At 44.2% G+C, this 13121-nt stretch overlaps 1 pseudogene; it reads left to right on the forward strand.

Moving 5' to 3' along the window:
• Positions 1–12238: 12238 nt before the first annotated feature.
• On the forward strand, positions 12239–12816 carry LOC141107231 (huntingtin-interacting protein K-like; annotated as a pseudogene).
• The last annotated feature ends 305 nt before the right edge of the window (positions 12817–13121 follow it).

A 13121-nucleotide genomic window follows, 5' to 3' on the forward strand; every position in this document is an offset into this window, starting at 1 on the left:
AGGTTAGTCAGTCAGGGCCTGCACTTACCCCATCTAGCAAGCATCTCATCCCTCTGTTCCCCAGTGTCTCCTCCCTCCTCCTCCTGGCGGCCAATCGGATCTCTTCTCCATTCGGCCAATCGAGTGACGGGTCTTATGTCCCGATTCCTAATTGGCTGGGAGGAGGATCAGTGTGAGAATACCGAATATTCATTCACTATTCTCACACAACTGGGTGGGCTTGGAGCGCAATGCTCTGCTCCCCAAGATCACCTTTTCTTGAAGCCTATTAGAGCCTCCAGCTCTGATCATGTGCTTAAACCCCCCCCCCATAGGAATCCATGCATTCAGCGCCCTGTATGTAGATCAGGGGGCCAGGCACATAGTTAGGGGGGGCGGCGCCCGTGAGCCCCTAATGGACGGGCTGCCACTGTCTATGATCCTACAGTGGTACAACACTGCCCACCTATCCTAATTATCATGTCAGCCCCTCCCCCTTTCCTCCTTCTACCTACCCTCCCCTCTATCCCCCCTCCCCCCTCCCTCTGCCCTCTAACCCACCTATCCCTCTCCCCCCATATTATTTCCATCACCCCTCCCTTTCTCTTTTCTCCTCCCTCCCCCCTCCTCTCTCTCCCCCTCCTTCTCTCTATCATTCCCCCCATGTCCTCTCTCCTCCCTCCTTGTTTTCTTCCCCTCTGTCCTTTCTGCCTCCCACCCCCTGTCCACTCTCTCCTCTCCCCTCCCTCTTTCTATCCTCCCCCCTCCCTCTATTCACTCTCTCCTCTCCCACTCCCTCTCTTTTCTCCCCCTCCCTCTCTTCTCTCCCCCCTCCCTCTCTCTCTCTATCTATCCCCTCCCCCCTCCCTCTGTCCACACTCTCCTCTCCCCCCCTCCATCCTCTTTCCCTTCCCTCCCTGTCTTACCCCCCATTCTCTCTCTACCCTTTCTCCCTCCCTCTCTCCTTCACCTTTGTCCTCCCCCCCCTCTCTCTATCCTCTCCCCCTCCCTCTGTCCACTCTCTTCTCCCCCCTCTCTCTATCCTGTCCCCTCCCTCTCTCTGTTCTCTCTCTTTCTCTCTCTCTGCCCCCCCCATTATCTCCCCCCTCCCTCTCTGTCCTCTCTCCCTCCCTTCTCTGCCCCCTCCCCTGCTCTCTCCCCCGTCCTTTCTCCCCATTCCCTCTCTATGTTCTCGCTCCCCCTCCTTCTGTCTTCTTTTCCCTGACCATATCCTCTCTACTCCCCTTCCTCTGTCCTCTCCCCCTCCCTCCTCCTCCTCCTCCTCCAGGGTCATGAATTGTGTAAAGACCACAGACCTCTACACCGGAAGCATGGGGTCTCATGGGCACTATGAACAGCGAGGTCCAGAGGGGTGGCCAGGATACTTAGAGTTAGTTCAGCTTTTCATTTTTTGTGAAAAGATGAACTTACCCTTTAAGCCTTCCAAACTATCTCAGAGCATAAAAGAGGCCCTATAGGTGCTGCATTCCTCTTACCTACCTGGTAGGAACATTCAGGAGACCTGAGTCCCCAAAAACTCTATCATATACAGATCTAGGCCAGCCAGAGGAAGTGGTAAGGCTCCAATGGTTGTTATTGGCTTATAACTTTGATGGATGGCCTCCTTTACCAGTAGGTTGGAGAGGGCAGGCCCAAGCATTCTACAACAGTGGCTGGTAAAGATTTGCATAATGGAGCGCTCAAGGTTTAGGGGTTCAGAGGTATGTGACCTTAAAACCGCCAACAACAGATGGGACATGGGAACCTGTGGGTGATGTCACCGCTCCAGGCTTTACAATCCATTGCCAAGCGCTCTCTCCTCTCCCCTGCAGCCACCGATGACTGACACAGGGGATCATGTGACCAGACCAGAGCTAAAACTCCATGTGTTAGGGGGCGCAAATTACTTGCCTTGCCCCAGGCGCTGACAACCCATGCTATGCCACTGGTGGGGAGAGCCCAGCATCGGGAAGAAGGATGGCGCTGCCACCTTGAGCTGTCAATGTTATCTCTTTGTGCCGCTCACAAATGGCGATCTGCTGAAAAGACACACCCAGCGGACAGCAGAGCACATCCTGGGAAAGGGAGGGACGGTCTGGATGAGCTCGCTGGTGTGATATGATCCAATACCTTACTGGAATCCTTGAGGAATGGCCATGGATGGATTGCCATCAGTTAATTTTATACTGTACATTGCAATGTAGTATTAAATTTTCATTGCTTTAATTATTCTTCCCATTATGGGCGTGAGAGGGCCTCATGTCTAATTTTTGCCTAAGGCCTCACAAAGCCTAGAGCCGCCTCTGGTAATTAGCTGAATTTTTGACCTGATACCAATCTCTTGAAATCATTTATGCAGCTGCACTCAGACCATGAAAAGAAAGGGTAGGACTGATATGCGTGCTTGCATTCACACATACTGAAAAGAAACAAATTGATAGAAGGAAGGAGTAGAAGAGTAGAATGTTAGGGGTGGGAAGACGACACCACTGTTTCCCTAACTGAAACATGGTGTCATCTTTTTTGGCTGTTCTGAGTAAAAAGACAGGGTAGGCAGAAATAAAATCATTTGGCAGGTAAAAAAGCTGTATCTATCTACTGTATCGATATATCTATCTATCTATGGGCAAATTTAATTGTGATGCCTAGATGGTGGCAGGAGTGAAGCCAGGCTCCCAACGAGGTAATTGTTTGAAATTATGTGTATAGCAGGACACTTTGGAGGACCTGGGTGCTCTATATACAGTACTTTGAAAAAGTATTCATACCCCTTGAAATTTTCCACATTTTGTCATGTTACAACCAAAAATGTAAATGTACTTTATTGGGATTTTATGTGATAGACCAACAAAAAGTGGCACATAATTGTGAAGTGGAAGGAAAATGATAAATGGTTTTCAAAATGTTTTACAAACAAATATGTGAAAAGTGTGGCGTGCATTTGTATTCAGCCCCCCTGAGTCATTACTTTGTAGAACCACCTTTTTCTGCAATTGCAGCTGCAAGTCTTTTTGGGGATGTCTCTACCAGCTTGGCACATCTAGAGAGTGACATTTTTGCCCCTTCTTCTTTACAAAATAGCTCAAGCTCTGTCAAATTGGATGGAGAGCGTCTGTGAGAAGCAATTTTTAAGTCTTGCCATAGATTTTCAATTGGATTTAGGTCTAGACTGGGCCATTCTAACACACGAGTATGCTTTGATCTAAACCATTCCATTGTAGCTCTGGCTGTATGTTTAGGGTCATTGTCCTGCTAGAAGGTGAACCTCTGCCCCAGTGTCAAGTCTTTTGCAGACTCTAACATGTTTTCTTCTAAGATTGCCCTGTATTTGGCTCCATCTGTGTTCCCATTAACTCTGACCAGCTTCCCTATCCCTGCTGAAGAAAAGCAACCCCACTACATGATGCTGCCACCACCATGTTTCACGGTGGGGATGGTGTGTTTAGATTGATACACAGTGTTTGTTATCCACCACAAAGTTATCCGCCACAAAGCTAAATTTTGGTCTCATCTGACCAGAGCACGTTTGCTGTGTCCACCACATGGCTTCTGGCAAACAGCAAACGGGACTTCTTATGGCTTTCTTTCAACAATGACTTTCGTCTTGCCACTCTTCCATAAAGGCCAGATTTGTGGAGTGCGTGACAAATAGTTGTCCTGTGGACAGATTCTCCCACCTGAGCTGTGGATCTCTGCAGAGTTACCATGGGCCTCTTGGCTGCTTCTCTGATTAATGCTCTCCTTGCCTGTCAGTTTAGGTGAACGGCCATGTCATGGTATGTTTGCAGTTGTGCTATATTCTTTCCATTTTTGGATGATGGATTGAACATTGTTCCATGAGATGTGCAAAGCTTGGGATATTTTTTTATAACTTAACCGTGCTTTAAACTTCTCCACAACGTTATCCTTGACCTGTCTGATGTGTTCCTTGGCCTTAATGATGCTGTTTGTTCACTAAGCTTCTCTAAAAAAGCTCTGTGGGCTTCACAGAACAGCTGTATTTATACTGAGATTAAATTATACACAGGTGGACTCTATTTACTAATTAGATGACTTCTGAATGCAATTGGTTCCGCTAGATTTTAGTTAGGGGTATCAGAGTAAAGGGGGATGAATACAAATGCACGCCACACTTTTTCAGATATTTATTTGTAAAAAAAAATTGAAAACCACTTATTATTTTCCTTCCACTTTGCACAGACCCAGAAAATAGAGTTAAAATTTGATTTATTAAATACAAAAACATAGTATTATTACAATAAAATCACACGCTACATAAAGTACATTGTTAGTACTTGGTACTAAAGTTACTATTGCGTAAGATGCTGGAGAGATGCTAGAATATGCAGAAAGCCAACATGTTTCGCAGTTTCCTGCTTCTTCAAGGGCGTCGCATGCATTTGTAGGTGTCTCTAAATTACATAAAGTAACATTAGGAGCCATATTTTCTAATGTATACAACCAAAATATATTCACTTTGACTAATAAAAGTACTTACCCACTCGCAATTAATTCGCAATTAATAGTGACTAAAATCAGGCGTGCACAGCCAGAGCTCAGAACAAGGACCCAATGAGTTGTCAGCCAATCACGATCATTACCCCATGGCAGTCAGAGCCTAAGGAGTTGGATAGTGGGGTGTCGGACCATGTAGTGGCCAAAGCTAACAGTCAGGTTTAGCCTGTATAAAACAATACATATTTAACTATTATAGCCATAAAGCAAAGTTTGATTAATATTGTAGAGTTACCCTATGTATTAAATCCCTCTAACTTGGATTATCAAATAATGTTTGATGATTTATATATGGGTTAACCCACTAACTAAATCCCAGCCAACATACATGCTAACATAAATGCTTGGTGGGAATACAGCAACAGAGTGGGATTTACTTGACTGTATTTATTGTGGTGATAATAAATCATAAATATGTCTAGGGATGTAAAAAATATATATGTATATAATCCTGAACAAAATATTCCACCTGGATAGTCCAGATATATGCAGAGACACATAGGGAATATATGAATGCCAAAGTGTTAAACAGCTGTAATGAGATACTGACATCAGTATGACAGCAACAACAAAGTTCAGCTATATAATTAACAGCAGCGAATACAGATTTATTTATATGTTCCAATATAAGTTTCTCATCATAATGTCTAAACTGCTGTTCAAGCAAACAGAAAGCAAAGCTGAGCAGAATAAACAGCCTCAGTGTCATATGACACCATTTGCTATGATGGACAAACAAGAGGAACGTCCATCTAGTAATTACCTCTGAAGGGTCTTAGTATGAAGCGGCTCGGTAGCCGGGAACCTCCGACCGTTGTTCGGTCCGTGTGCTGCCGTGGTTAGTGACTGACGGAGACGCTACTCGTGTCTCCTTAAGTATACACGATCCCTCCGGAAACAAAGGGTCAGCTGACCCCTGACTTTGCTTCCGGAGTGGGAGCCCCTGCGTTGCGCATCGTGCGAGGGGAGGGAGGGAGATGGAAGGACCCTAACCTCCCACCAGGGGCGCCCGGACAGCACCACTAGTCTCCTGATCGCCATTAGCTGAGTCCCAAGACCCCCTGCGTGAGATGCCGTGCACGTCTCTCTGCACTAGTCACTACAGCAAAAAATAGAGGGTTAATCATTATAAGCACAAAGGCTTGTTCCAAAATAATAAGAAGAAAAAGAAAAATCAACACAAATATAACCATAGACAATCTATTTAGTCATTATACAGTAAATCAAATGCATTAATCTCTTGATGGTATTACATAATCACAAGCTATTAACAAAAATATAGTGACCCTGAGAGGAAGGCAGAAGAAAAAATATAGAAAAAGGGGAAAAAATAGGGAGAGGAGTGCATAGAAGGGAACAAAGAAAAAAAAAACAAACAAATGTTAAAGGAAATATTGGTTATTATCACGATATATTCCCCCACTGTTAACTGGTGAACTACGTATATGGAGACATACCAATCAAAAAGACCATCTATGCCAGTCAGGTAAGGTATGTCTATTCGATCTACATTGTCAACGAGAACAGGGGAGTGGGGACTACCTAATTAATCTGTATTCCATTGGATGGGAGGTGCATTAAGATCCCACCGATTCTGTCGGTTCCGAGTTGGATCTTGTTGTTTGTTTATAAAAATGGTTTAAATGAAAAGCAGTATTCAATCCCGGTGGATAGGTAGCCCTTTGACCAAAGATCCATCTGGCCTCTTGCTGGAGGATTCTTTTGTCAAAGTCTCCTCCTCTATCGGATTCTGGTATTACCTCCAAAGCAAAAAATGATATGTATGTGGGATCATAACTATGATTTAATCCGACATGCTTACAGATTGGGGTATATAATAATCCCGCGTCAAGATAATAGAGGTGATCCTGAATCCGTTTGGCAAACGGGTGTTTCGTCTTGCCAATGTAGAATGCGCCACATAGGCACGTTGCAAGGTAGACTATCCCAATGGTACTACAATCCGCATATGTTTTTGATCTGTAATATCCTCCTCTTGGTAAAGGACATCCAGTGCCCTCTCTAATCCAAGGGCATTGGTCGCAACCACCGCATTTGAATGTCCCCTTTCCACCCGCCGCTCCAAGGTGGGGAGCGGCGGGTGCAAAGTGACTATGTACCAGACTGTCCCTAATTAACCGGGATCTCCTGTAGGTGATTTCTGGTCTGTTAGCCACATATTTGGATATGATTGGATCCTCTGATAGGAAATGCCAATTGTTCTCCATAAGTTGCCGAAAAATATTTTGATGTGCACTAAATGTAGTAACAAACTTGGTAGTAGGTTTGGTTTCTGGTCTCTGCGTTGTGAAGATTAATGATTCACGTGTTTGTGCTTTAGCCCTTTGAAATGCTTGTTTAAGCACCTTCTTACTGTAACCTCTAATGATAAGTCGTTCATATAGTGCTTTGGCTTCCAGGTAGAAATCTTCATCCCTAGCACAATTCCTACGCAGTCTTAAATATTGACTGTAAGGTATGCTTCGTATTAAGGGTCGAGGATGTGCACTGGAGTAGTGTAGAATAGTATTCCCCGCTGTTTCTTTCCTATACAAGTTGCTATAAATGGAGCCGTCACTACCAAGAAAAAGACGCAAATCTAAAAAGGCAATGCTTTCAGTGTCTGATTGGATTGTGAATTTGAGATTAAAGTTATTGTTTGATATATAGATCATAAATTCCGAAAGTTCCATAGCAGATCCTGTCCAGATGAGCAGCACATCATCGATAAACCTTCGCCACAATAAAATGTGGTGAAGGTGTATCGCGGCGTTGTCATCTGAAAACAGCTCACGCTCCCACCCCCCCAGGTACAGGCTGGCATACAATGGGGCACAAGATGTCCCCATCGCTACCCCCTGTACCTGGAGGTAGGTGGAGCCGTTGAATAAGAACATGTTGGTGGTTAAGATATGTTCAAGAAGTGTCGTAATAAATTGGCACAATTTCCAATCGTTCCGATCTTGTTCTCTGAGGAATGCTGCAATGGTTGCCACCCCTTTGTTGTGTGGAATGCTAGAATATAATGCTTTAATATCTATAGCAGCTAAAATGGTTCCAGGGGGCACTGTAAGTCCTTCGATCACTTTTAAGAGATCTAGGGTATCCTTTAGATATGAAGGTAATGCCATCACATGCGGACGTAAGTGGCTATCGATGTATCTACTGGCGGTTTCTGTGTGGCTACCAATCCCAGACACTATAGGTCGTCCTGGTGGATTGTGTAGGCTTTTGTGGACCTTTGGGATGGAATAAAATGTGGGTGTAATGGGGCATTTCACGTCCAGGTACTCCAGTAGGTCCCTATCGATAAGGGCCTGCTGATGTGCCTGGGTGATGATTGCTTTGTATTGGGCTCTAGCTTCAATAAGTTTATCTGGCGAGACCCGTTGATACCATGCCTGGTTACTTAAAATCTTGTTGCACATTTCAATATAGGTCTCTTTATCCATAACAACCACATTACCTCCCTTGTCGGATGGTTTGACTATGATCTGGTCGTTATGGATAATACCATCGAGGGCCAAACGTTGAGCATGCGACAAATTGTTGTCTACCTGGTTTGGAAATGATAGCCCTTCAATTTGTTTTTTGGTCTGTTTCAGAAAGGCCCAAATTGCTGGACATGTCTGTAAATTGGCGAACTTTTGGGACTTCGGTTTAAATTTGCGGGGCTCAGGGCATAAGGGTACCTCCGTATCTTCCTCCTCACTGGATGAGTCATCTGGGTTAGCCGAACACTCGTTCTCATCCAGTAGTTGTATAAGTATTTTGAGGGCCCTGAAATCTTGGACCTTAAATCCCTTATATAAATCTTCATCCCTTGTCGGGGTCTTGCCCCGTTCAGTATCAAAGATGTACTTGTAAGTGAGGTTTCTTGCAAATAGATGCAAGTCCTTTATGAGGGTAAATTTGTCTATTTTTTGTAGGGGACAAAAGCTCAGACCGAGCCTTAGGACTTCAATCTCCGTGGGTGATAATTGATAAGAGGATAAGTTTATAACATCTAGTCCTGGCTCCCCGGAACTTGCTTCACCATAAAGGCGTCTATTTTGCCCGTCCGCGACTGTATCGTTGGTGGCATGGGAGTATGAGCCAGGCCTAAAGGGACAGAACCCTGATTGCTGTTTCTAAATTGGGTGGTTTTAGGTGTTGCTCCTAGATCTTTAATTCATGTAGATTCGTTTGTTTGTGTATTTACTTTTTTGCCGGCAAACATTGATACTGAAGCTGCACCCATCACCTGGTCACCCTGTGTGTCCTCGCCTGATTCATAATTACTACTCGGTGGATATCGTCTTGGACCTATTTGGGGGGAGCCCATACGTTTTTTACCGCTAGTACCCCCTGTGACATACCACCACCATTACCGCGTCTCGATGTGCGTCACTTCACCGTAGATCCTCATGTAATCTTGTTTTGTGGTTTCTGAGAGGAAACAGAAGAAGAAGATATTGACATATCTGAATCAGATTTGTACATTGTGTTATCATTATATGTAGAGTTTCTATGAGGCAAGCCTCTTCTAGATCATCCTCCCCTTTGCCACCTATAGGCATAACCACCTGAAAAGGCTAATTTATCCTGGTAAAATTTACGATCCTTTCTGATTAGTACATTCCTATTGTAGTTCTCCAGATGTTGTAGCAATTCATGTTCCCTCTTTTTGAAATCGGCATTAGAGGAATCATGATTGTTATTGGTTCTAAGTGTCTCAATCTCTTGATCAAGATCTCTCAGTTCCAAAGTGTATTTATCTTTCAACATCTCCATTAATTTGGCAGTACATTGAGTCAGGTTTTTCTCCCATTTTTCTTTGAATTATTGTATTAATACTATGTTTTTGTATTTAATAAATCGAATTTTAACTCTATTTTCTGAGTCTGTGCTTACCTTGGTATACAGATATAATGGTCTCCTTTAAAAATCCCATCCTTTATGAGGCAGCCCAGGCTCTCTCCCGCCAATTGTTTGTAATTTAATAACAGGGATTGGGGACCCCTATCTGTATCTGGAAATAACCCAACATTATCCATTGTCCAATCATACTTCCGCTTTGCAATTATGGGCCACTTTGTGTTGGTATATCACATAAAATCACAATAAAATACATTTATGTTTTTGGTTGTAACATGACAAAATTTGGAAAATTCCAAGGGGTATGAATACTTTTTCAAAATGTGATCTGCTGTAACTGCTTATGAAGTTTTAGCTGGAGTCTGGCCTCAGTTTGCTAGTGTATTTAGTGTATTTAAATCTGCTAGTACAGATATCACTCCCCTCCCCCCAGTAGTGTGCCTAGCACATCTGCCACCCAGGGCCAGTCAAAAAACAATGTGAGTAAATATAGCGCTGGTTATAGCTCGCTGCGCCAAATTGTGGGTGTGGTCAAATTGTGTCCATGAGAGGGGCGTAAAGGGGCATATGCTTTAATGACTGTGCTATGTGATGTACAAACTCAGCACACTGATTTTAATAAAATGAAGCTGTTCCATTACATATGCTTTTCTATACACATGTTATATTTACGCCGAAGAATGTGAATGTACTTAGAATGCAGTAGTCAGGAATATGAAATGTGAACCACAGTGAGGGGAAGTAATGAAAACTGGAGCAGACAGAATTTGGAACAGCTGCTTGTGGCAACCAATCAGCTTCTATTTCTATCGTCAGCTTGTTCAGCTATGCTTTAAAAAAAAAAAAAAAAAGCTATGACCTGATTGGTTGCCATGTACAGCTGTTTCTGTTTTGATAAATTCAGTGTATATAGTGCAGAGCACCACCAAAAATCACCCCCTCTTCCAAGTCCAAATCACCCCACCCAGTCAATAATCCTCAAAATACAAGTCTCTTCTAAAATCCCTAAATCCCCCCTCCCAGCCTAACCCCTCAGTACAAAAACCTCATGACAGAAAAAACCCTACCGCAGCTCAGACCTCCTGCACAAATGCCCCCCGCCCCCAGCACAGATGGACCCCCCCAATGCAAAACCCAATGATACAGAAACACCACCCCCAGCACAGATGGTTTAGCACAGATGACTCCCCACCCCAAGCACAGATTCCTCAACACCAATGGACCCCCCTCGCACAGAAACACCCCTCCCCCCCAGCACAGATGGACCCCCAGTGCAAAACCCTACAGTAAAGAAACACCACCCCCAGGACAGATGGTTTAGCACATATGACTCCTCACCCCCAGCACAGATGAACCCTTCCAGTACAAGCCCCTCAGTACAGACCCCTCTGCACAGATAGCTTCCTACCCCAGCACAAATTCCCCCCCCCCCCAAGCACAAACCCCTCACTTCAGAAATACCCTTCCCAGTACAGATCCCCCAGCACAGACAGACCCCCAACAATCCTAAATCCCAAGTACAGACACTTTTCACCCTAGTATAGACATCCCTCAGTATACATTTTCCCCAACACAGACAACCCCACCCTTCTCCCGCCAGATGCTATCCAGGAGGTCAATGTGAGAAGAAGTCCCGCTCCTGGCTCTGTCGTGTGGCCAGGACGGGGGAGGAGACTTCTCACACTAATCTAGCCCTGTCATTGAAGCACAGATTCAGTGGAGGTGGTGCAGCTGCCTGACATTTATTTTATTTTTGTGTTGCATGGTGCTGGAGGGCAGAAGAATAAATATCAGGCAGCAATAGCGGCCCCCGTGAGGACCACACCTCCTGTACCCCCATTAGTACGCGACTGCTCCCCCCCTCCCCCTAGACTGACAGTGCTGCTATCCAAAGGCTCCCCTGTGCTCCTTCATTCAGAATGGGGGCACTCTAATACAGGAGGGTGTTACTGGCCATATCACCAGGTGAAATCAGAGGGGAAAAAAGCCTAAAAATAAAAAGTTAATGCAGCCACCACATCTAATGATTGGTAAGCTGCAATATATTACATTTTTGATGTTGGGTTTAATACCGCTTTAAATTTGCTTTAAATAATTTGATCCAGTAAGTGGAAAAGTTCATACTCTGGCTTTCACACACAGAATGAGTAAATCACATCCTTTAACTATCGGACAAATGTGTAGGCAGCCAAAATACAGTTCATACAGCCACAATGACTAAAATGTTTGCTGGTTGGAAATATTTTTTTTCTTCTTAAATCTTATTAGTGTGCTTGCATTTTTATTATTATAAAGAGGGTCACAGGAGGGGAACTGGCCAACTGCCTGCAAGTTGATTTTTCCATTATTTGCTAATATCTAGTAACAACCTTATGGTAAAAGCCAAATATCGACCACCTAATGTGCACAAATGTTTCCTGCAAATATTTTTCAACTACAAACAGAAATTACTCACAAAATGAAATCTTGTTAAGATAATGATTATAATAACATCAATAAGGCTACTTTCACACTGTAACCGCAGCCGCGTTGGCGGTGAAACTCCGCTCATTTTAGCTGTGCTTTTTGGCCCCTAGCGGGTCGCTTTTAACCCTCACAACCGGACGAAGAAAGGGTTAAAACCGCCCGTGTTGCGGCGCTTCCAAAGCGCTGCCTATTCATTATAATAGGCAGGGTCGGTGTAGGAGCACTGTATACAGCACTCCTACACCGCCCCCAAGATGCTGCTTGCAGGACTTTTTTTCCCATCCTGCAAGCACATCATGAGAGGCAGTTTTCAGATGCTTTACAGGCGCTATTTTTAGCGCTAAAATGCCTGCGTGAAAACAGCCTACTACTAAACCAAAATGTACCAAAACCATACCTCCCGGGTTTGTGAGAGGAAAACATGGCGGCAGAGGGGGATGTGGAGCTGGAGAATGAGGAGAACTGCAGGGAGCAGCCGGCTGACAAGCCTCTGAAACATGACAGCGGGGCGGCCGACCTGGAGAGAGTGAGCGACTATGCGGAGGAGAAGGAGATCCAGAGCACCAACCTGGAGATGGCTATGTCAGTAATTGGAGACAGACGATCAAGAGAACAGAAACCAAGCAAGAAAGAGAAAAGGAACTTGCCAAGGTCACAATCAAGAGGGAAGAAGTGGAGCTTATTATGAATGAAATGGAAATTCCTCGATCAGCAGCTGAACGAAGTCTGAGGGAACACATGGGAAATGTAGTAGAAGCTCTCAACGCTCTAACCAACTGAGCTAAATCACATTTACTAAAGCTTCATCCCTCCTTATGGAAACCTGCCATTAAAAGTGGTAGCAAGCCTGGATGGTGGACAATTTATTATACCAGAAAGGGACAACCTGGATCTCCCTGATAATTGTGAAACTACAAGTCCAAGCAAGCTGACATAGGTGTGTTGGGACTTATAATTCCACAGTTGACAGGGATTCTTTAGATTATGCCATGTTGGTTAAGACTTAAGAACATATTTAACAAATGGACCAACTAATAGGTACATGATGGTCCTATGCAAGTGTTTATTATCAATCTGAGAGCTCAAATGGCGATGTGTAATAAGTTATTTTGAATAAAGGACAACTTTATCAAAACCATACCTCCCACCTTTTGGAGATGGGAACGAGGGACAACTATCAGCAAAAATATGTAGGCATAGGCCATACCCCCTCCACGCCCCCTTAAAGGTGACTTATACCAAAAATGTGATTATTTAAACCCACAGGTGAGTTTTTTACCACTACTATTCCTTTATATTGGCTT

This window comes from Aquarana catesbeiana, linkage group LG09, assembly GCF_042186555.1.
Source record: "Aquarana catesbeiana isolate 2022-GZ linkage group LG09, ASM4218655v1, whole genome shotgun sequence".
Lineage (NCBI taxonomy): Eukaryota > Metazoa > Chordata > Amphibia > Anura > Ranidae > Aquarana > Aquarana catesbeiana.